Source organism: Athene cunicularia (assembly GCF_003259725.1).
Source record: "Athene cunicularia isolate RWA chromosome 4 unlocalized genomic scaffold, athCun1 chr4_part2, whole genome shotgun sequence".
In the NCBI taxonomy this organism is placed as follows: domain Eukaryota; kingdom Metazoa; phylum Chordata; class Aves; order Strigiformes; family Strigidae; genus Athene; species Athene cunicularia.
Genome location: NW_020799099.1, coordinates 20,703,183 through 20,726,156, shown reverse-complemented (window position 1 = coordinate 20,726,156; position 22,974 = coordinate 20,703,183). Strand labels below are relative to the sequence as shown.

The 22,974-nt window shown below is 39.9% G+C and overlaps 1 protein-coding gene across 4 annotated transcripts in view; it reads left to right on the top strand.

Moving 5' to 3' along the window:
* Positions 1-22,974, top strand: part of BMPR1B (bone morphogenetic protein receptor type 1B) — a 91,608-nt gene that overhangs the window by 10,859 nt on the left and 57,775 nt on the right. The window lies entirely within an intron of this gene.

Sequence of the window (22,974 nt, the reverse complement as noted above, 5' to 3'; positions counted from 1 at the left end):
TTTATAATGAAGCAGATAGCTAGCAAGCTGAGTATCACATCTGAGAAGAGAAAAACATGCATAGCAAGGAGGATTTTTCTTTCTCATAAATTAATCTGTTCCATTAACTAAGCAGATAAACTTTCTGTGACCTCACCTACAGCCCTTCAGCATCTACTATGAGGTTTTCTGATGCTTGAGATGATTTTACTCTGGCTTCCTAGTAAGACATGCTAAAGCTAAGGAGCAGAAGAAACAGCAGTGCCACCCGTGTAGTCCATTTGTCCTGAAAGCTTTCATGTGGTGGGAAGTGGATGCGGTGTCCACGGGAGCAGCTGGGCTTGGGGGGAGCGTGGTAGCTCAGAACAGGATTCAGAGCAGCAGCTGGGCTGCAGGAGTCTGCACCAAGTGTAACGGTGTACGCAGCTCAGATTCAAGCTTGAATCCTTGGTCGATCGTGTTCTCGAATCACAAGAACCACTGGACTGATGTTTTATATCTAATGTTTGACCTCATTTTCAGACTTGACTGCAGAAGCTGGATATGAGGCATAGGAGTGAGCACGCTGCACAATTTTGTGTGGGATGAGCAGATCTTACAGACTTCAGGTGATGCGGAAAACCTAGTTTAAAACCATTCACTGGTGCTGTTCTTCCTAAATGATGCTTGTGTGAAGTACACTCTCTGGACAAATTGCTGTCACACCTGACTGACCAGCTGTGGATATTTTTGCAGGGACCCTCAGTATTCTGCCAGCACCCTCTGCTGCCGAAGCAGGGAGTGCAGCTGGGGCTGCATCAACTCCCCCAAAACCAGGAGTCATAAATGTTTCTGAGTCTGACTAGTTTCTCTGCTCCCTTTTAAAATTTTGATGGATAAATGCTTTCACACTTTTTTTGGTGTGATCCCTTGAAAAACAAGAGGGTTCTTAGATTATCCTCAGAGTTATCCATGCCAAAATAATGTGCTCCTAAAGACACTGAGAATCTTGGTGCATTGACCTTAGAGGAAAGCAGATGTATGCTGACTTAGGAGCATCTGCAAACATATTAGCCAGATCTGTAGAAGAAATGCAGTAGGTTGCTGAAAGATGTGCACAGAAAACTACTCTTGTCCAGAAGAGACCAAGATTTTTTTCCCTCTCCGCAGAACACCAGGCACAAAGACAACCATGCAAAAGTTAGGCCAAAAGATAAGATCCTCAGATATTGTGTCTTATCAGCAGTGTAACTACAAGTGTCAGTAGGAGATTCCCAGTAGCATAAATGGAGACTCAGCTGCTCATGAATTCACATTTTGCGTTTGAAACACGTTCCCAAATTCCCAGTAGTTCAGATCAAATCTTTTCAGTCAAATCTTTTCCTGATTTTTGAGCACTTGTGCAAACTTTTCAGGAAGTATAACTAGTGGCTGGTTTAGCATAGGATTTTTTTCCTTCTGAGGACTGTGTATTTCTTGTTTGCCAGCACCGTTCAGAGGGCAAGAGGCTTGTGCTGAAGGATCTTTGCCAGGGAGCTCCCATGCAGGTTCCCACGGGTGCTCTCGCCAGCTCCATGTCCTCCTCTGAAATACTGAACATGAGATGGAATCCAGCCCAAAATCTTTCAGCAGTTAAAGAAAGACAAAATGATAGTGATTGAAACTGAGTGCTGTAGGATAATTTTAGGAGTGGAAATCCTTAAAAGCAATCTTGTAAAGCTATGCATTGTGCAATGCTATTCTTTAAGTATTTATTTCTTTTTAAGTTACATGACTGTAACACTTTGCTTCCTCCTAGCGTTTGGGTTATGGGTTAGAGTTCCATTGCTCTAGGCAGTTTCAAGGCCAGAAATTGTTATGAAAAGAGTGCTTAAATTCAAATTAAAGGTCTTTTAAGTAATTCAGTCCATACCTCAGGCTGAGCACAAGGTTTTCTAAAGCCATATTAATTCTAACTTAAATTTGCTCAGAGGATGCTTCTATTCTTTACCTTCAAAGCTTCTGTTTCCTTGCAGGATGATCACAGTGGGGACATGAATTATTCGTTTGTGGAGTCTGCCTTTTACCTGTACATGTGATTGGGGAGATCCTGATAGTTCCATATGGTTGCTAATATCAAATATAGTTATATCATTGATGCAGGGTCAGATTTGTGCTGGATGTGGGGCAGGAAGGCAATGCCAAGAGTTTAGTCAGTCCCTCTGATATGCAAATGATGTTCAGTACCAATATCTGACTTCAGTGATGGGGAGACCACAGGTTTCCAGGCATTCAGTTCCAGTGCCTCCCTGTTCTCACCTCTAGAAAAATTAGTGTTAAGTGTACTCTGGTCATCTCTGCTCTCGTTTAAACCCAATTCTATTTGTGTAGTCTTGAGTGTCTCCACTTACTTGTTTGTTGACCTCTGCTGTGCATTTTTTCAGTCTCTCCATATATTCCTCAAAATGCAGAACTTGGACCGGGGTGTTCCTTTGTGTCATTGCTTGCATGTGTGCATTGCGTTATACCAGCCATCTATTGTGTTATGCTGGCTGAATAGCACCCCAACTTCTCCCAGTCGTTTATCCATCTTCTTAAGAATATTTTTGAATGCTAGCCCTGTTCTCCAGTTCACATACAGTCTTGCTTGCCTTATATCCACAAGGCCTATACCTTGTTCTAGAAGGAATTTAAATACTTCTGACATGGTTTGTTCTTGACAAACCGATGTTGGACATTGCTCATCTCTATCAGTTGGGGTATTTTGGGCTGAATTTAATCTTCTCTAAACTTGAGATCAAAATGTAAGGAAGAAAAGCAGAGCTAGTAAGTCAGACTGAACTGTAGATCTTGTGTTCAGGCTTTTGGACTGAGCACTATTTTCTCTAACTCGCATTTTAAACTTGCATGGGGTAATTTTCCAGGCTGGAATTAAGACTTAAGGAGATCTCTCTGAAGGAAATGTTCAAAAGCAAAGTCAGAAAATGTAATCATCGTTTGAAAACGGAAACATAAATAATGTAGGCCAAAAGCTCATTTAACTGAACATTTAGAAAAAAATCTTAACTGAGCTCAGTGATACAAACTAGAGGATTGTACTGTAAAGGAAAGGTAACAAAAGCTCTTCTTGCCAAAACACTTTTTTTTAAAAAAAAAAACCAACACCTCTCTTCTGTCCCACAATCTGAGCAAAGTTCAACTCTTAAAAAAAAGAAATAAATGCTGCATAATAAGATGAGTTTTGGGGCAAAATTGTAGCTTTGGCCCGCATGCGTTGCCTCTGGCACTGCATAGCTGTATCAGTCCTATACGTGGAATAAAGTGTAAGCCTTAACTTACTGTAAAAATGGAGCTTTACCAAAAAATTAGCTTTTCCTGCCTATTTTACCCACGTGGAGTAGAGATAGAATATTGATTTGGCAGATTTTTCCATCTTCCTATACTAGCACTGATGGCATCCCAAGCAGAGCCACAAATGAGCATCTTTCCAATAGGCACTGACCATGTCACAGGTTTGTCCTAAACCAGTATGTGGAAATCACAGAGAAGTCTTTCTGAATGAAAGGGTGTAGCATTTGTGAAAAATGTTGGGGAGAAAGTATGAGCAAACTGGACAGGAGCCAGCTGCATCTTCGAGGAGTGTAATGCTTATGCCTATGGTGCTCTCTGTTGGTGTACTTCAGCCTCATGCTGTGGAGTGACATATCAGCCTTTACAATTAACAGATCCAAAGCCACAGGGACTTTTGAGTAGATGCAATTGTTAATTATCCTTGCAATCTGGTGAATATATAAACCTGATGTAACAAAATTCTTTGGTATAATTACTTGTCATACAGTTCACTGCTCAAGGGATTTAGCAGGCAGTACTGTACTTTGGTTTAATCCAAAAAAATTCATGTTCACCTGCTGGTCTAGTTGTTGTCTGGAAAAGTGCCAGGCCTCCACTTCCCGCCTGTGATATTTGCCGCTTCTTGATGCATTTTAATAGTCAGAGGCTTAAAGCTAAAAATTCCAGGAATTGGGAGATAGGACCTGACATTGATTGGCTTGTTGAAAGCTGAAGGATGATTTGGGAAACATGAGGACAGGTAATCTTTGAGCTGTGTTACTCTCGAGGTAGCTATGCAGTGTAGTTGTACAGCAGGCGTTTAAAGTAATAATTCTGTAAGTGTAAACTGATCCTGGTTACCATATGGCAAAATCCACCGAAAGTATGAACCCAGCTGTTAAATGCATAACCATGACTGTGTGTTCAAGATCTTTTATACTGCAGCTATTATGTGGCATCCTCAGCTATTAATCTCTCACTATTAATCAGCAATAAAAGCAGCTTGTGGTGAGCATCACAGATGCCCAAAATTTGATCTTTTCAGCATCATACCTGGAGGGAAGATAGCAATACTAGGATCTTTCCTTCCTTTATTCCCTCCCTCCTCATTTTTCGAGGAGGTACAGTTCAACTCAGGACACAGTAAGTGTACTTTGCACCCACTTGTCCTGAACTGGAGTTTATCACCCACTGAGTGTCAGGTCCTCAGCTGTCTGGCCTTGACACAGATACTGGCTTTGAAGGCCTGACTTGTTTTGCAGTTTGGCAAACGCTTCACATGATTTTTGAGTGCTAGAAAGCAGAATAGTTAAGTGGACTGAAACTAGATGTGCCATGTGTTAGCTAAAGTAGCAACGAAGCGTTTACTCAGCAGTTACTTCCAACACCTATATGATTTAAATTTAAATGGTCCCTTTGAGACTGACAGGACTACTCTCTTCCTTGAGTACTTTGTAGAAGTGGAGGCTTAACTCCTTTAAAAAAACGGCAGGACTGGTGTGTCAGTTTGGTGATCCAGACCAAGGATAGTCATACCTATTTACTAACTGCTATTTGCAGCTCTACTGGTTTTTAGTATTTTGCACCACAAACTGACTATAGGGAGATATTTTCTAATGCTACTGATGTTGATGACATCTGGACTTACTGTGATGTTGCAATGGTACTGATCATCTATCAGCAAATTTTTGGACTGTTGCTTCAGGAACTGCATGTTTATGTAACTACAACTCAAAATGTACACGCTAAGAAAGCATATTGTTCTTCCTCTGATGAAGTCTGGCTTTGCATTAGCTTAGCAGTGTAAAAGGTACTTGAGTCTTAGCATATAAACATCACATGAAAAGGAAATGGGATATTCATTGCTCCTCTTTTGAAAGAATGTTTGGGAAATGTCGCTTGCTGGGCTTCTTCAAATAAACCCCTGATCTCCTCTGGGACAGCTCTGCTGTTCGGGCTCATCCAGCGTCCATGTGACATGCTCGAGAGGTATCCAAGGAGCACAAGAGCAATGGGAAGTGTTAGATTTGTCTCTGTTCCTGCTTTGCTGAATGAAGTTAATGGTCTTTTGGTTCTGTTTCAGAAGTATTCAGTGAGCCACACAGAGACCTGCAGCCCCTTTATTATTAATCCACAGAATAAATATTAGTCTTGTGTACTAGTTTTGCTTTGCTAAGAAGACCACATCTGTGTGAATTAAGTCATAGTTCTGTATTTGAATGGATATTTGTATCAGTCAGGATTTTGAAATAATTGAGTGCTAAATGATTACAAAGATTATCTCCCTAAAAAATTCTTCTGGGCTTCTTAATCCCCCAAAAGAGAGACAAGAGCACCTTGAAAGAGAGTGCCACCCTTTCTAAGATGGTTTGCCTGCAGAAGGATGAAAGGTAGGAACAGCTAGGAAAGGAAAATCTAATCATGTCTGTAGTAGTGCTTACCATAGGGATAACAGATCTGCTGAGACAGACAAGACCTGGACCGTGGGGAGAGAGATGCTAGCTGTGTTTGGAGATTTTATGCAAGATGTTTATCACTGGAAAAATTGAGGTATTTAGTGCTTCCGTGACTTAATTTAATTGTAAATATTATCTTAATTAATTTAAGCTTTCTGTTGCTCTTTTACCACATTAACTCTTCCCTCCACTGCTCCTTTGAAGAAGCCAATACAAGTGTGAAGTTTTGAGGAACAGATAGCCTGGAGATGTCTCAATATATTTGTTTGCTTAAATATCTGATATCATTCCCTTAAATGGAGCAGGGGGGTTTCGTTTGTGCCAGCAGTATTTGGTGTGCAGGGCACGGTATCATTATACACAGTACTGCATGTGATTTGAGCTTTTTTCCAGCCTTCAAAATACTAAACTTTTGGTGGATGAGTAAAATATAATATTTCATTTGAGTGTGTTGTTTATAAATGTTTGATACACTGGTGTCAGAGACAGTATTTGTGGTCGCTGTCTCTGGAATGAGTGGTTTGAATAAAAGCTAAGGAGTCTGCAGGAAACATAAGCATCTCAGGAGCTCCATGAATACCACTGCTATAGCCTAACCTAACCCGCTTGGGTGAAAAATGTGGTTTCCTGTCTTCATTTGAAAAAGTGTTTTTCAGGCTTACTGACATGCATCCTGCAAATTTAATTTTAATAAATATTTCATCTCTTTCTTATGCTCAATTTAATCTATCAAAGCTACACAGTGCAGGAGACATCTGGGATTGTGCTTAAGCAGCTGGGTTTCATTTTCAGGAGGTTTCTAGCAAATTTTTCTTTCTTGCCAACCATAGAAAGTCTTGGTGACTGTGCAGTAACACTGGGAAATTCAGCATAAGTGACATAGCTTCAGAAGCAAATGGGCTTAGTTTCTTCCTTTACCTGGGTTAGGTACCATTTAAGGCTTTTGATGGATGGGTCTGTTTTGTATCTGGTCAGCCTAAGAGAACATTCCTTCCCTCTTTTTTATGTTAAGGTGAAAAAGCAGCAGAAGCATTGATTCCTCTTTGTTTTTAAATATTTTTTTTTCAGTGTTGACTTAAGAAAATTAAATGACTAAGAATTAAACTGTGGGAAAGCCTTGCAAGTCAACCTTGAATCAAAAATTAAGAACTTAAAATACCTAATTTGTTATTGCTCAAGTTCATTCTGTGCAGAAGTTGCCGTGATTTTACTAACTGTGGCAACTTCTATACAGAGTGAAGCTTTAGAGCAGCCAGCTAGATTTTCCTTTAATGAAAAAAATGTGCAAAAATCATATGCTGAAACGTAGTGATCCAATTCCACAATTACATATGTACTGATCAAGCAACATATGTATTGAATACATTAATTATTAATTAAATACACTGTGTAAGGAATGAAGATAACAACATTTCCCACACTTCTCAGAAGAAAACATACAGTGACAGTGTGTAAATCAGCTCTATTTCCTTTTGGCAACTGATTTTTATTAGAAATATATGGCAAGCACAGACATCACATGGTCTTTTTCCTCAGTGTTGGCCTTAACTGAGTTTGTCTTGGTTCCTTTTGTCCAGATAGATACTGCTTACTGTGTAGTATTTGAAGCACTTACCAACTAAGATATCTCAGCATAAGTTATGCAGCATCTTCATACAGGTTAGAAGTATCTGACATTGGGTTGGCAAAAAGGCGCCCTCCCGAGATAGGCTGCTGAGCTGGGTGGATTAGCTGGTTCCCTCCATCACAGAGCGAGCCAGTGGTCTCTTGGGACTTATTCCTTCAGTGCAGATTAGCTGTTGGAAGCTGAATCAAACATTTTTCTTCTTAACTTCGAATGCATATTGTTTAGATCAGTATGACCAACTAGTAATACTAACCTCTTTTCTGTTGTGACTGAGCAACAAATCAAAGCTCAGTATTTTAAGATGTTAAATATATTCTATTTGAATAAGAGCCACAGAGTAGATTTTGTTGAATGAATGATAGATGCCTGTGGGAAGTCACCAACCAAAAATACAGCTACAGATGAAGAAATAACATTGCCGCCTTCCGAATCTGTCATTATTGACTTTGATTTTGCAGATGAATTTGGGCTTCAGGAGCATTCTTTCAGATCCGTTTTCAAAGAGCTGGAACATCTCATAAACTCTGTTATTCGTTAAATGTAGTTTTCTGTATATTCTCTTAGCAGTTCTTTTGTCAGTAGCTGCCTGAAGATGTCCTTTATTTATTATTTTTGTTGCCTTATAAATAAATACATACTTATAATAAGTAACAAGAAGGAAGGTAAAAAATTGTCTGCAGTAATTATGGCTTTTGTAAAATTTTACACCTGATTCTGTTCAAATCAGTTATTATTAACATTTCTTCTCTTTAAAAAAAAGAAGGGAGACAGGAAAATTTCCAGCTACAGATGCCATAAAGGAAATTTAGAGACGTTTCTTACTGCAAATAGAGATAGCACAGTTGCAGTAGGCATTTTAGCTGGACAGTGAGGATTAAACTGTCTAGGGAGAGGCTTGTTCACATGGGAAAATTTGGGCATGGAATTACTGCTCTGTATGAAATAGAGATGCTGGTATGTGTGATGGTTCCTCCTTGGTACTGGCTGTATTAAATACAGAAATTCACTTTTCTCTTGGATTACTGTCTCCATGAAAACCCAGATATAGAAGTATAGTTACATTCTAATAGTTTTACTGGTCAATTCCCTTGAAACAGTGCTCTCCAAAATGTTTGGGATTGATGCAATATGTTTAGCAGCAGTCAGTGATAGCTGAAACTATCATTGTGGATGGTTATTAACAGTATTGTGTGGTGGTTTGTTTTTTGAGTTTTTTTTTTAAGTACTTGTCTTAAGCTGATTTTCCTCTGGGACGGAGGGAGATGCTATGCTTTATACAACGTGAGGAGGATTCGGTCTGGAATTTCTACTGTCATTGTACTTCGGTATTTTGATTTTTAAATATAATAGTGTAAATCTTTCATAAATCACTCAGAAATTCTTCTTTTGGGGGCAAAAAAAGCCCTAGACTTTTTCTAGCTCTGTAGACACACACTTGAGTCATGTACGTGTTTTGTTTAATAACAGAAGAGTACCACCAAAGAAGAGCAAACTAAATTTCATAAACAAATAAAATGGAATGCTGCTAAGTTATAGAAGCACGTAAAGTTCCTGGGCAGTAGTTTATGTAAAAAACCTAACCTTTGTAATCAAGTTTTTCTCAGCCCCGGGAAGGGGCTGCCAAACACATTTCCCTTGAAACATGTTTGTACACTAAGCTAGCATCCCACCCCCAAAAGACGTGGTAAAAGCAGCTTAATGTTATATCCTTTCTTTTGTAACTAATAGTTTATTTTAGGTATCAGAGAGAAAGAAAGGCCTAGCTGATGTAAAACAAAGGGAAAATAAATCCTAAACACGTTGTTTTTAATAGTCACGATGCTTCAATTTTTCTGCAAGTTCTGTAAGCAACATGCTCTGCGTGTTTAGAAAGCAAGGAGCGGAATGTAATCTATAGCTTTACAACTGTGGGCACCAGCACCCGTTAAGAACAAATGCTTCCACCTGTATGTTTTTATGTCCTGACACTAAGGTGACCTTGCTGCTTCTGGGAAGCACCACCGTGCTCTCGGTGGGCAGCTGTTAGGTGGGTGTTACAATAGAGAAGGGCTGCAGCCCGGCTATGGATGTCATAGCAAGTGATCAGCAAATAGAGAAAATGAGAATTGCTGAAAAAATTTCCATGATGGTGTCACTTCTCTCCAAATGATATGTTTCTTCTAGTGGGCAAACACCTTCCATACTCAGACTTGCAGAGCTAGAAGAGAGCTTTGGTCCTGTGCTTAGGTTTAACATGTACATCTGATGTAAGAAAGGATTGTTCAGAGCTAACTAAAGGTGTTTTTGTAAATCTTTATTATATTGTTGTATATATCTAAAATATGTATAGAAATTTGTGCTTCTGAAGCTGTTGACTAAAATGACAAGAATTTTCTTACTATGTGACAGCATTAATAATTTTTATATTTTCAGTGTTTATTGGCATATTATTTCTTCCAGTGTGTGGACAATAGTAGGGGAATAATGAGTTATAAACAGTATGAAAAAGAGCCATTAAACCCAACATTGCAACCATTTAGTATAAAAAAAACCCTCCTCCCTTACCCCCCCCTCCGTATTTCTGTTGTCTGTTTAATAGTATCTTGGTAGTAACAGAAAAGAGGACCTTACTGAAGGAAATATTACAGCTCAATTTTCTGAATAGGCAATTCTGTGTTCAGTTCATTAATGACCCTTTAAAGATATAAAACCAAAGTGGGAGTTAAATGTCTTAAATTCATTTTTCAGCTTCGTAATATAATCCCACCTAGAGATGCACATCTGATTTGTGGATCCAGATCCACAGAAGTTCTGTGGTTGAACCAAGTTTCACCTTCTTGTTTCACCTTCTCTCCTGCAAAATGGAAATAATAATGCAGTCTGACTCCATAGAGCTGTTTACGAGAGACATTAATTAGGAGCAGGTGTCTCCACTGGTGACAAAGGCCATGGAAATATTTTTAGATATATCTATAAAACCAGCAACAGACTGTTGTTATTCCATGTGCTGGACCAAATGACTTTCAACATCTGAGTGGTCCTATGGCAGCCCACTTAGGCTGCGAGCTAGTTTCATGTTACGTGTCTGTTGTTTTTCTCAGGCCAGCTTAACCTAAAACAATATCAAATAAACTTCCCTTGCAGAATGGGAAAGAGTGTTTTGTCATGCATTTATTTGCCTGTCTCTCAGACAGGATCTTCACTTGTGGAGTGAAGGCAACCTTGTTTTGGCCTCATCACAAGAACTGTAGGAGGAATGTGGAGGATGAAAGGGTTCCAACTGAGGTTCCAACCTCAGTACTCTAAACTGAATCTTCTAGTCTGGTCTCCTGACTGATCTGGACTAAAGAATTTAACCAAGCCCTTAATGCACCCAAGTTAATACATTTTAAGGAGAGTAACATGACATTTAGAAAGACAATTTATAGAAGTAAGAGGATGGCAAGGCTGTAAACACTGCCTGGTAAGTTTTAGATTCAGAGCACGTCACATTATACAAGCACAAAACCAGACGAAAATACCCTTGCTAGTGTTGCATCCGAAACGTCTGCATTTGTGTGTTGCACATGCAACCTTTGTTTGAGCTCTGTGCATATGCCTTACTATGCAGTCGTTAATTGCATGATAACAGATTAGCTTTTCCATTGGACCCCTGCTTTCTTCAGTCCAAAGGATGAGCATCACTTGCTTAATGAGTCCCTATTCAGTATTTGATTTTAGTTACATTGTTTAATGTGTAACCATTGCCTTATTTATCACATGCTATTCAAACCCTGCTGAGGCCCGTATTATTCATTTCCTTGTGTTTTTTTCCTGAGACACCTATCATAGTATTTGAATGTTCATTAACTTTAGTTTCACAAATCCCCATGGTTAGACAAAGAGGTATCTGTCCCCCCATTTTGCAGGAGGCTGAGAACAGTTTGGGCTAGAAGATAGCACCCAGGCTGTGGTTTCACATTTGGGTAAAACCAGCCTAATTTAGCAAGTGAAAAGCAATGTATACCTTCTTGCTGTTGATCCCTCTCTCTGCTTGTCCCTGATACTTAGGCAGCTGCATGGTGAAGCAGATCACTGATGTGACTGCACAATAATCCCATCAAAACAGAAGGAAACCCAATTTTTGGTTGGACTGTCTCTTCCAAGGTAATTGTGTTCTGACATTGGCTAAATCCACTTGTGAAATCATGCCATCATTCTACCACATGATTGTTTTGAGGCACCTGGGGCTCAGTCCTTTGGCACTTACTCAAGGTAAAGCACAACCTTCCTGATGTCAGTAAAACTTGAGTGCTCCATACGCTTGCTGATTAGACTCGAGGTTTTCAGGTTGAGCACACAGAAGAATGGAGCAAAGAACTGGGCATTCATTGCCTGGGAAAAGAGTGGCTTAGATTTTTCTGCTGGCTTCACACCCAGGTAGAGCTGGGAGAAATAGGTCACAGCAAAGCATGTATCTGCGTTACTCAGAGATCATTCCTTTCCATTTTCCTTTTTTAATAATTTTTTCTACTCATGGTTATTTACTTTACCTACCTTTTAAGTTTCTGACAAAAACTAGAAAAGGATTCTAGAGGCAACAATAAGTATCCTTTATTAAACAAACTTGCAGAAGTAACACTAATTCGACCATCTCCTAAGTGGGTGGGTAAGTTGATTTTTTTTAAGTGTACTTTTAACATATTGTGGGTTTATAGGTGATTGTTTAGACTTGAAAAAAACAGATCGAAAACAGAAGTCCGTCACGTAGTGCACACACCCATCGTGCCAAAGCATGATGCAGCATGATGACCATGCATATCCACTGCACAAAACTTTTCTCTTGAGTGAACAGAGTAAGTGGCACAAAATATAGGTTACAAATCTCCATGTGTCTAGCACTTGGAAGGGACAGGATGTTTTGCCTGGCCATTGGAAAAAGATTTTTCCACAGAGTGATGAGATTCAGCATACCAAAGTGCCATGCTAAGTTGTAGAGAAGCATCCAGTGACTCTCATTCCCACTTGACTCAGTTGTCCCCAGCCTGTCCCCCTTCTTGAGCGAGTTTATGTAGTTCCTACTGCCCTGGTTTCTCAGCAGATTTCTGCTGCTTGCCAGGCTTACTGGTTTTACCTCCAATGCTTTTTCTCAGCTTTTCAGTCCAGCTCGGTCTGATTTCACCACCCACTCTGACTCCTCAACAGATCTGCCTGTGTTTCCAAGTATTGAGATGAATGGCAGTACATCATTTGCTGTGCTCTTGCACAGCCTGCTATAGCCTTGGGCAGGCAGGAACCAAGGCTGCTGGACAAGTCCTGCTGAGTTGTCATACTCCCTTTGGAGGTGATGTTGTCAGGAAATCCAACACTTCAGGTCCCTGGGAACTGAATTAGTACAGCCTGGGTATGTCCTAATAGTACACACATACAATAGTACGTAAAACCAGTACTGGTTATTACGTGGTCAAGCTAGGCTGGATTTTGGAAGGAACAGCAATAAACGCACACCTACTACAAACTCTTCCACTCATAGGTATAAAGATTTTTGTTTAAGAAAAGGTTAATAGAACTGCTTCATGGAATGAAATGTAATGCTTCAAATTATATTTACTACAAGTCTGTAATATTGAATGTGTTTGGAAGTCTCTAGGTCTGTGTGCCACTGGTAAGAATATGGGTCTTTAAGGGAAAAACAGTCTGTAAACACCTTGAACATTTTCTTCCTTGGACTCAAACTATCAGTATTGTAGGAGTAATGAAAATCAAAGCTCATGGCAATGTGTGCATCCAAGGGTTGAATTTCAGTTTAAATGAACAGTGGGTTTTTCTTTTTTGGAAGTGTTTCAAATAATGTTCAGTATAGCACTTGAATGGCTTACACTTTGTAGGCTTTGGAGTGTGATTCACTGCTCGGGTTACATCCATAGCACCCTCCACAACATTCATCTCACAGGATATACCGATTGTCATTTGGATGTTTTTTGTATCCCTGTAATGCCTAATGCCACCTGGCAGAGATTTTTTACTTTGATAGATACTGTAGAATAGAAAAAGCTGTTTCTGCTGCTGTTAACAGTCAGCTGTCGGGTGTTTTAACTCTGCTGTTCAGGAAGAGTGTTTGCTCTTCTCTACCACTTTCATCCCTTGATTCTAAGAAAGGAATTTTTTACTTAAGCAAAACATGGTCTTTTCCTGTCAGCAGCTGGGAGAATGAGGATTAAGTTCTCTAAACAAAGCTCAGCGCCCTTGTCAGGTCTCTCTTTTCAGGTCTCCAAACCCATAATAATCAAAAGGCAGGTTTCAGGCGAAGCATTCTTTTGAAACACCTGCATACGTTTCCCAAAGGACAAGGCTGAATGTGGCATCCTTGCAGTGTATCGCACTCCAGTGGTGTGTCCAGGGCTGCCTCTTTGGAAATTTCCTCTAAAATTCGGTAGACACAAGACACTAAAGAAATTCAAGACATTTCTGCAATCTTGCAAGCACTTGGTATCTGTTTCCTTAAGCCCCCTGAGAAGAGACATGAAGGAACTCTTTGAAATAGCATTTTTCCTCCCTTTTTGAAACATTTTTTTGCCTGTCAGGGATCTAGGGTATACATAGAGCATTACTGTTGTTAGTAAAAACCAGTATTGCCTGGCGGCTTCAGTCCAGCAGAGCTGACTTGTTTTACCATGCTCTCCATCTCCTTTCTCATGCATGGCCACTGTTGGTTTAACTATTTATTATCTTCTTTCACTCTACACTGAAAATACTGTTTTCCACCTTCCCCTGTAAATTAACAATTCAGTTGCATGTGCATACATGGCAATTCTGTGCTAAATGCAAAGTTCCCCAGCAGTGCATAAAGAACGAGCTTTGGAAAGCCAAATTTTACTGTTCTGACAACCGAAATCCCAACTGGCAGAAGCTACCATTTTCAAGAGATCACATATGTTGAATGGGGGAAAATGCGGTAAATTGCATTGTTTGTTACAACTTCATTTTGACTCATTTGAAAAGCCAAGGCAATTTATAAATTAAGTAACTATATATTTCAAAATATTGATTAGTCTTTTGGAAAAAAAAAAAAAAAGATTGTATAGATGAAACTGAACATCTTCTGAGGGAAATTGCATTAAACACTTAAAGGTCTAGAGACAAATGTGATATGGATTGTTTTACTTGAAAAAGATGTTTTCTTGCCTTCATTAAAAATAACCTCAGAGGAGATTAGGAAACACGGATAGCATCAGAGAACAGTTTTTAATGTTGCTTTGTTCCTCTGAAATTAAGGTATCATGACCAAAGAAACATACTGCAGAATCAGATTCAGTGTGTAATAAAAATATATTTTAATTTAGCCTAGGGCTTGCTGCAAATTCTGAGTCTCCAGAGTTAAGAAAGCAAAATACTGTAGTCTCATTATTTCCAAAGCTTCAGTGTCTCTTCAGATAATTTTCCCCTGAGTTCCTTACCATTTCTTCAGCTGCTGCTTTCCTTTTTTCCTTCTCTCTGGTGATAACAGTCTGGATTTCAGACTGTCACCAAGACTAATACTATAATTGATCCAAGCTCTCTTCATATTCTGATGTAAACACAATAATGGAATCTATGTAGAACGATCTTGTTGGAATCTTGGAATTCAAATAATGGAATTATCTTGATTATCTTGATAAGAGCTCTGTGGAGGATGAATCTTCTAGCTTGGTGGGCATTATGGTAATGCAGAGTCACCATAATACATGTTTTATAAGCATTATGTTGAAACATTTTGGGTTTAGATGATTTTCTTTTTTGTTCATTAGACCAAGTTAGAATTTCAATTTTATGAAATAAAATTGAAATTACTTTAAAATAGTTTTGATGGTTTAAAAATTAGGAGGTTTTATTTCAATTTTTGAATGAGTAAAATTTACATTTTGGGGTAAATCTGTGAAGAGTGACGGAAAATAAGTCTGGGAGGAAGTTTGAGTTGTCTAGGCTGTCACTCCACCTGAATGTACCTAAGTCATTTCTAATAACTGTCTAATTGTTTTTTAACTGTTCTCAGTCTTAAAATTTCAGCCTTTATTTCCTGTTGTGTGCAAGTGCACATGGAGCAAGAGTACATTTCATCTCTCTTTACAGAGACTTTAAACTTATTTCATAGCTGTTGCCATGTGGTGCTTGTCTCTAAACTAAACAAACCTTGTCATTCTAATCTTTCTTCATAATTCATTGTTTTCAAATTTGTGAGGGTGCTTGTTGCACACCTCTCTGGACCTTTTTTCACAAGTTCTTGTCCTCCAGGAGGAATGCTGCTCAAAGCACGACACCAATCTTGAGGCAGCTTCCCAGCCCTCAGCAAGAGGCTTGTCTGTGATTATCTCCTGATGTGGAAACTGCTTTCTCATAAATAATTACACTAATGATTTGCATTAAGTCAGTGACCCACTGTCTGATACTGCAGATTATTGACTAGCCACTTGCTCTCCACGTTGTATTTGTGCGGTAAATTATGACTGTTCATTATTTGGACTTGTCCTCACTGAATTTATAGTGTGTCAGAAATGTCTCGTAGGGGTTTGTTGTCAGTGCACATTGTTCTGTTGTTAATAATTGCTACTATTTTTACAGATGAAGTAGTTTGGGGTCAGGTTGAAATTACAGAATATAATAATTCCTGGGGCAACACTTGAAAATAACCTGTGAAAGTAAAACTTACCAACATCACTTAGTGGTAACCAAGTGATAGCAATAGCTTGTTTAGACTGTGTATGATTATTATAAATCATGCACTCATACAGTTTAAGAGCAAGTAGCCTGGAAAGATGAAAGGCTAAGGTGCTCATGCACAGCTCCTCTCAAATGCATCTAAAGGTGGATGACCAAAGCAGGCAAAACCAGCATGGACAGAAGCAACAGGCATTCAGAAAAATAGAAACTTGCCACGGTCCTACTTGAAGGACAAAGCCATTGAAAGTTACTCGTATTCCTCCTATTTTCCAATCCCAAGGTGATGCAACACTCTGGAATTTCTGACTGAATAGAATAGCATTTTCTCTTTTCCTTTTTTGTTTGCTTTTGATTTTTGAAAGGTTTATTTTATATATTATTATTTAATATATATTATAATATAAAAATTTTATTTTATATTATATATATCTCCTTATAATTGCTTTAGCAGTCTTGTCACAGGTGATACAGGACTGGAAACATGAGCCTTCCGTCCTGGGATATACTACTAGATATGACCATTTGAGTGGATCTTTGTTATAAAATAGTTATATTTGGAATGAATACATGTATACACACATAGTAAAAAAACATGTGTGAAGTAGTGCAGAGCTGGCCAAAAATGTTATTAGCAACATAGGCGTGACAGACTGATGCATCCTCAGTGCTGGCAGGGGAGGGAGCTGGAGCTGGAGGGTGGGAGTGGGGATGGAGACCTGCGAGAAACTGTCCTGCCACTTGTGCTGCTAGGCAATGGGAAGAGTTTGTACGGGGGGCTGGGACTGCTGCTGCTTTTGCTCTGGTTGAGCTCTCTGCCCCCGTTCCCGTGTGAGCAGCTCCAGCAAGCCTGGATTTCTGTGGCTCAACTGCAGGCCAGGGACAGGCAATGGGGTTGATGCCGTGCTGCTTCCCCCATCGACGTGCTACTTTGGCCCTGACGAAATTACCCTGCAGACCTTTATTGCTGAAACAGCAGTCCTCTTGGGGGAACGTGTGAGCAAGTTTTTTCTAAAAGGCAGGGTGCGCTCAGCTGGGGAGGGAAGAGACTTAGTTGGGAAGGAGACTTGGTGGTTCATCCAAACCTTAACTTTCATCTAAACTGCTCAAACCATGGAACAAGTATGAACTGCTGCGGTGATGCCTTTCTTGACCTTGTGGGTAGTGTGAAGTGGTGTGTTATTTGCTGTCTTATTCATAGCTAACTCAGGTGCTGGAGGTGGCAGCTTGAACCGTAAAACCTCTGGAGGACATACTTGCATCAGGACATGTCCATCCTAAATATTTGATAAGATTGTTCTTCATTCATCTGGAAGGTACTGAGGGCTTACCTGTGGGAAGAGAACACCATATGAGCATCTGCCTCTGCATCAGAGGAGTCTGCTTGCTGGGGCTGCCGCCGAGCCCCCGCAGCAATGGTAGCTGCTCTTTGCTGTGCATTCCTGGAGTCAGGTGCTGCGGCCACATCTTGGCCGTGCTCAGGGCGCTACTCTGCTGCCAGCATGGGAGGGGGCTGCTGTCTTACAGGATGCGGAGGAAAATCAGTGCTGTGACTGCTTCCTGTCACCCGCAATTTCACATGTCAGTATTCTCGCTAACCTTTTCAAATAATACCAAGAATATGTGATTGATGTCTGAAACAACACATTTGTTCCTAGCAGCAAAGACTAGACCCAGAGTAACTTATTGTAAAGCTCTGTTTCCACCAGACAGTGATCCATATTGAAGCTTATTAAAGTCATGTGTTCAATTTTTTCATAATTGCCTCCATTCAAACCATGGCAGGCAGCCAATAAAGCACTAAGTGGAAGTTTCTGTCGGTCCACCTGTCTTTCTGGAGCTAACGAAGTGTGCCGGTTTTTGTCTTGTTACACAATTCATTGTCAGAGAAACTTGTTATATATAGACTTAAAATAAATTAGTTTGAGACAAGGCCAAAGCCATTCAACTATACTTCTTTGTATAGCAAATCCTGTATTTATTATACAGAGTGACACATTAATACTTTGTTTGGGTGGAAAGCTTATTCTTTCAACAGGAACAGGCAATTCTGGTTTTTGGCCATATTAATCTTTTAAATGTCCTAATTAAAAAGGATGACATCCTGAGCAGCATGGGTTTCAGCAACGGCACCCACCACTTTGGACTATGGGCTCTGCTGCTTTGGTTCATCAGTGAGTTGGAAGCTCTTCCCTGCAAGGGTTGCTGTGTTTTGGGGCCCTTTGTCCTCTGCCAAAGCCCAATTTACAGCTGAGATTTCTTTTTGCTACACTTCAAACCATAGGAAGACATCAGCAGTTGCCTCACATTAGCCTCCTTGGAGAAGTAGGAAATTAATTTTACAGACTTCTAGGTAATAAAAGGGAGTTTTAAGTTTACCGCTCCTGATCTCTATGAGCAACAGGTACGCAGTTTATCAAACCTGTAATTAATTCACAGTTGGAAGTGCCTCCAGCATCAGAAACTTGACTCCAGGAGAAACAACACTGGCAAAATGAAGAAAAAAAAATCTTCTGCTTTCTATCAGAGCAATTAATCTTGAAATTTTCTTTGCCTGTAAGGAGATTGCCAAAGACAGCGGTTGCTTCATCCTGGAAAATGGCCCAAAAAAGGTCTGCAAAAAAAGATCTTGCAGTGATTTTATTATAAGCAGTAGGTTTAGCGGCAGGGCTCTGGATTTTCCTTAATTTCTGCTGTAAAATTCTGGTGCGCTGGCGCATATTTATAGAAGGAAGTGAGCAAGCCAGCAACTTTGCTTGCTGAGCGTTACCTGTGAAATGTTTCTAGATGAGCGAAGATAATTCTTCAGTTGAGTGATCTCAGAGTAAGACTGACCCTAATTTTGGTGATACCCAAACTGTCAGCCCACAAATTCCTTGTCCTGCTAGTTTGTGAGCAGCAAAGTATCGTGTCGGATCAAGCCTGAAAGATAACCTGGTCTCCCTGGATCAACTTTAGACTGCCCCGATTGCTGTTACAGAGAAGCTCTCACTTTTATAAACTTTTCCTGGAAGGCATTTTCTGATTTGTTTTCCCGGTTCACCTTCCATGGAAAGACTCTCTTAACAGAAGCTTCTCCCTACAGAGTGTTTCCCCTCTTTTACATCTTTATATTAAGACTCTTCAGCAAAATTTATTAAGGATGCAATTCACCTTCCTTTATATATTGTTATCTCTTTGGTGTTGTTGAGCAATGGGAAAGGGGAGAGAGGAAAGAAAGGATGTTGAAGAGGTTGCCAATGGTTAAGTTATTGCTAAGACAGGGTATGTGGCTTGTGTCAGGTGACTGGGCATATGACTTGTCCTTTGGCTAATAGGTTTTCTGGTTCTAAATGTTTTTACAGGCTGGATTAACTTCTGTGACCTGTTTTTCCAGGGTGAACATAAATGTGATTCAGTGTTAGACCTAATCAGGATTAGCTCCTTTATTGATTTTGCTTGGAAGGATGACTAGGTGACTATTTACTATTCAGCAGATGGGACAAAACACTGAAGGGTAAATTTACACACAGTTTAATCTAGCCACTTTTCTGAGAAATTCGGAAACTTGTCTTTTACCCAAATCTGCAGTATGCACATCCATGTAGCACGCAGAAGAGAATGAGATGTGATCTCTCATCTCTGCCTGTGTGAAGACATTCATGCTCCCTTGGAAGACCTGGGTCTCAATATATGCACATTAATTGCTTTGGAAAGTTGGAGAAAACCTCCTAATATCTTGATGATCTGTTAAATAATTTGAACACTCTTCTAAACACACTTATTAAACACTAAGATCTCTTCAGTCTGTTCAGAACTGGAGAATGGTCTTCTCACCAAAGCAGCGTTAAAGGGGCCTTAGCAATGTATCTAATTTTAACTGAACAAGGATTGTTTGTCTAGGGTTTTTCACACAGCTGTACTATTGAGTTCTTTCACCACAATAACTCTTGCTAAGATTGCTGTGTTGTTTTATCCCTTCTGAAGGAAATGCCAGAGCTTTGAGTTTCATTTTCAGCACCTCCTGTAATATATCTCACTGTTTCTATACACTTAACGTGTCTGTTCGCAAACGTATCCATCAGCATCTATTCAGTGTATGAGAACTGGCACTGGACTTTTGTCTTGAAGGCTGCACTTCTGTCAGTGCATAGGAGACTGAGATGAGAACTGGAGTCTCATTTTAAAACATGTAGTAGAGACATGCACAACAATTTAAAGCTCAACCGGTTAGAGTCAGAAGTTTCTCACCCCAAATTACCATTTTAAAAAAACTTCTTTAAAACCATAAAATAAAACATAGTATTTATTGTACAAAATCCCATTGAAGCACAGCATTCAGTCCTCATACACAAATAATGCCAGTATATTGTGAGAAACAAAAGGCAGGGTTTTAACTGAGCAGATTTCAGCTCACCATCATCTATCCTTTCCTTCTGTTAATGCATAGAGGTGAACTTCTGGATGACAGAAAGGTGGTAAAGGAAAAAGAATTCAAATAGCTGTTTTGCCTCTGATCTGTGGAGCATGGAAGTGTAAATCCCATTGCCAAACACTTGAAACTAACCCCCAAAATAAAAAATTGCAGCCATTCTTTTATACTCTTTCACTGCTGTTTTTCACACAGTTGGCAACAAGAAGTTGAAGTACAGACAGAATTATTTTTCAAAAGCAGAAACACTTCCAGGGTGAGCAAGTTTCATTTATAATACTATTATAATGAGCATTATGCTTACAAACCTTCATTTTCAGGTTATAACTTTCATTTAAAGTTATATAAATGAGGTTTAATGTCTGAGCTGGTGAGTGAAAAGGTATTCTTTGTAGGTGGTTTTTGTCAATGTTTAACTCTCATTCTGATTCTGCTAAGATTTGCTTCAGTCTTCTCATATTATTCTCATTCATACAGTCTGTCCTAGCAGGACACAGTAATGCAAAGTACAGATCTCTTCAGAGAATAAAGACCTTTGCATAATTTGATCCCATTTTCAGGGGCAAGCATTTATGAAAAACAATATATTAAACCATTCAAAGTAAGCCCATAAATTCCCTTAGGTTTCCTTGCAGCACTAGTCACTGCAGTCAGTAGCAATTATTTAGGATTTGCTCCATGGACTTTACATGTATTCTATTTAAATATTTTTTTCTGTATTAACAGCAAAATGTCCCAAAGCAAGTAGTGCAAGACTGACATTTTCAACACTAAATGTTGAAAAATAGAAACAAATGCTGGATATCTAATACATTCTAATCTTGAAAAGTTATTTAATACTCTGAAAACGTTAATGTAAAAATTATTTCTGTTGGCTGAAATAATTATCCTTCCAGGTGGACTGAAAGCAGAGGAGATGGAAAAGTAGTGACGAGCAGTTTTTAACAGTAGTGCACTGTGTGAAACATGCTGAAGTTACCCTTAAAAGTCCGAATCAGGGATGAGGCACACTGCCAGAACTAGGGAGCTAGTGTAGTAGAGACTTTGTGCATCAGGACTTCCTTTTAATTAGTGCTAAATTTGTCTAATCATAGAATGATTTGGCTTGAAAGGGATGTTAAAGATGATCTAGTTCCAACCCCCCTGCCATGGGCAGGGACACCTTCCACTAGCCCGGGTTGCTCAAAGCCCCGTCCAACCTGGCCTTGAACACTGCCAGGGAGGGGGCAGCCACAGCTTCTCTGGGCAACCTGTTCTGGTGTCTCACTACCCTCACAGTGAAGAATTTCTGCTTTATATCTAATCTAAATCTACCCTCTTTCAGTTTAAAACCATTAACCCTCATCTTGTCCCTACACTCTCTGAGGCAGAGTCCCTCCCCATCTTTCCAGTAGCCCCCTTGCAGTACTGGAAGGCCGCTATAAGGTCTCCTGGAGCCTTCTCTTCTCTGGGCTGAACAACCCCAACTCTCTCAGCCTGTCCTCACAGGGGAGGTGCTCCAGCCCCCTGATCATCTTCATGGCCTCCTCTGGACCTGCTCAAGCAGGACCATGTCCTTCTTATGTTGGAGCCCCCAGAGCTGAACACAGCCCTCCAGGTGGGGTTTCACCAGAGCAGAGTATTTGTTTTACTAGCAAGGGCAGACATTGTTAGCTTGTAGCCATGTTGCACAGAGTACCATGCAGAGTTTGAAAGGCATCTTTGAACCTTCTCCTTCAATGCTAAACTCAAGCAGCCCTGTGCTAATAGAAGTGAAGCTGTGGTGGAAACAAAAATGTACTGCCCTAAGACGTTTGCACGCTGCACAAAATGGTGCATGCTGCAACACATCAATAGGAGAGGAGATAAGATTCCTATCTAACTTTATTTTTATAGCCCACCTGCATTTTATGCGAGTTATTTCTTTCTCTCCTCCTTGCTGTCTCTTAAGTAAATGGAAACAAGCAAAGTCAGTCCTCACGTAGTAGAATGTCTTGAAAAGACTTGAGTGATTGACTGTGGGGTTTGCCACTGAAGGAGAGCTACAAGAGCATACTTCCCTCCCTCTCCAAATGCCACTTTTTCATGATGGTGTGTCCTCTGTGACGATTTTTATCCAGGACAGCTGGCCCCAGCTGAGGCTGAAACCCTTGTTTCACCCCTGAGATTTAATCATTGATGTGGAGCTGCAGCTTTCTTAGGTATTAAAAAAAAGGGTGTGACTTACATTAAACCTTACTGAAACCCAGAATTACTTCTAAATGAATCATCGGCATCTTTATGAGACCAAACTTTTGAGCTGAATTTGTGAAATGAGGGTTTTGTCCCCAGTGGTATGCTGCCTACTGTGACAAAGTCTTGAATACTGAGAGGATGGTGGAATGATGAGTTATTTTAGCTAGGACCCATTATGTCCCTTTATTTTCCCATCTAAATGGGATTTTTTTTGATTTTTATTATAATTCTGTAGGTATTTAAGTGATTATCTTCTTGTTATGGTCATAGGTGTCTACAGTGACTTCCTGTGAATTTTCTAAGTGCTAATTCCCCAGAATTTCTACTTGGGGGGGGGGGGGGGGGGG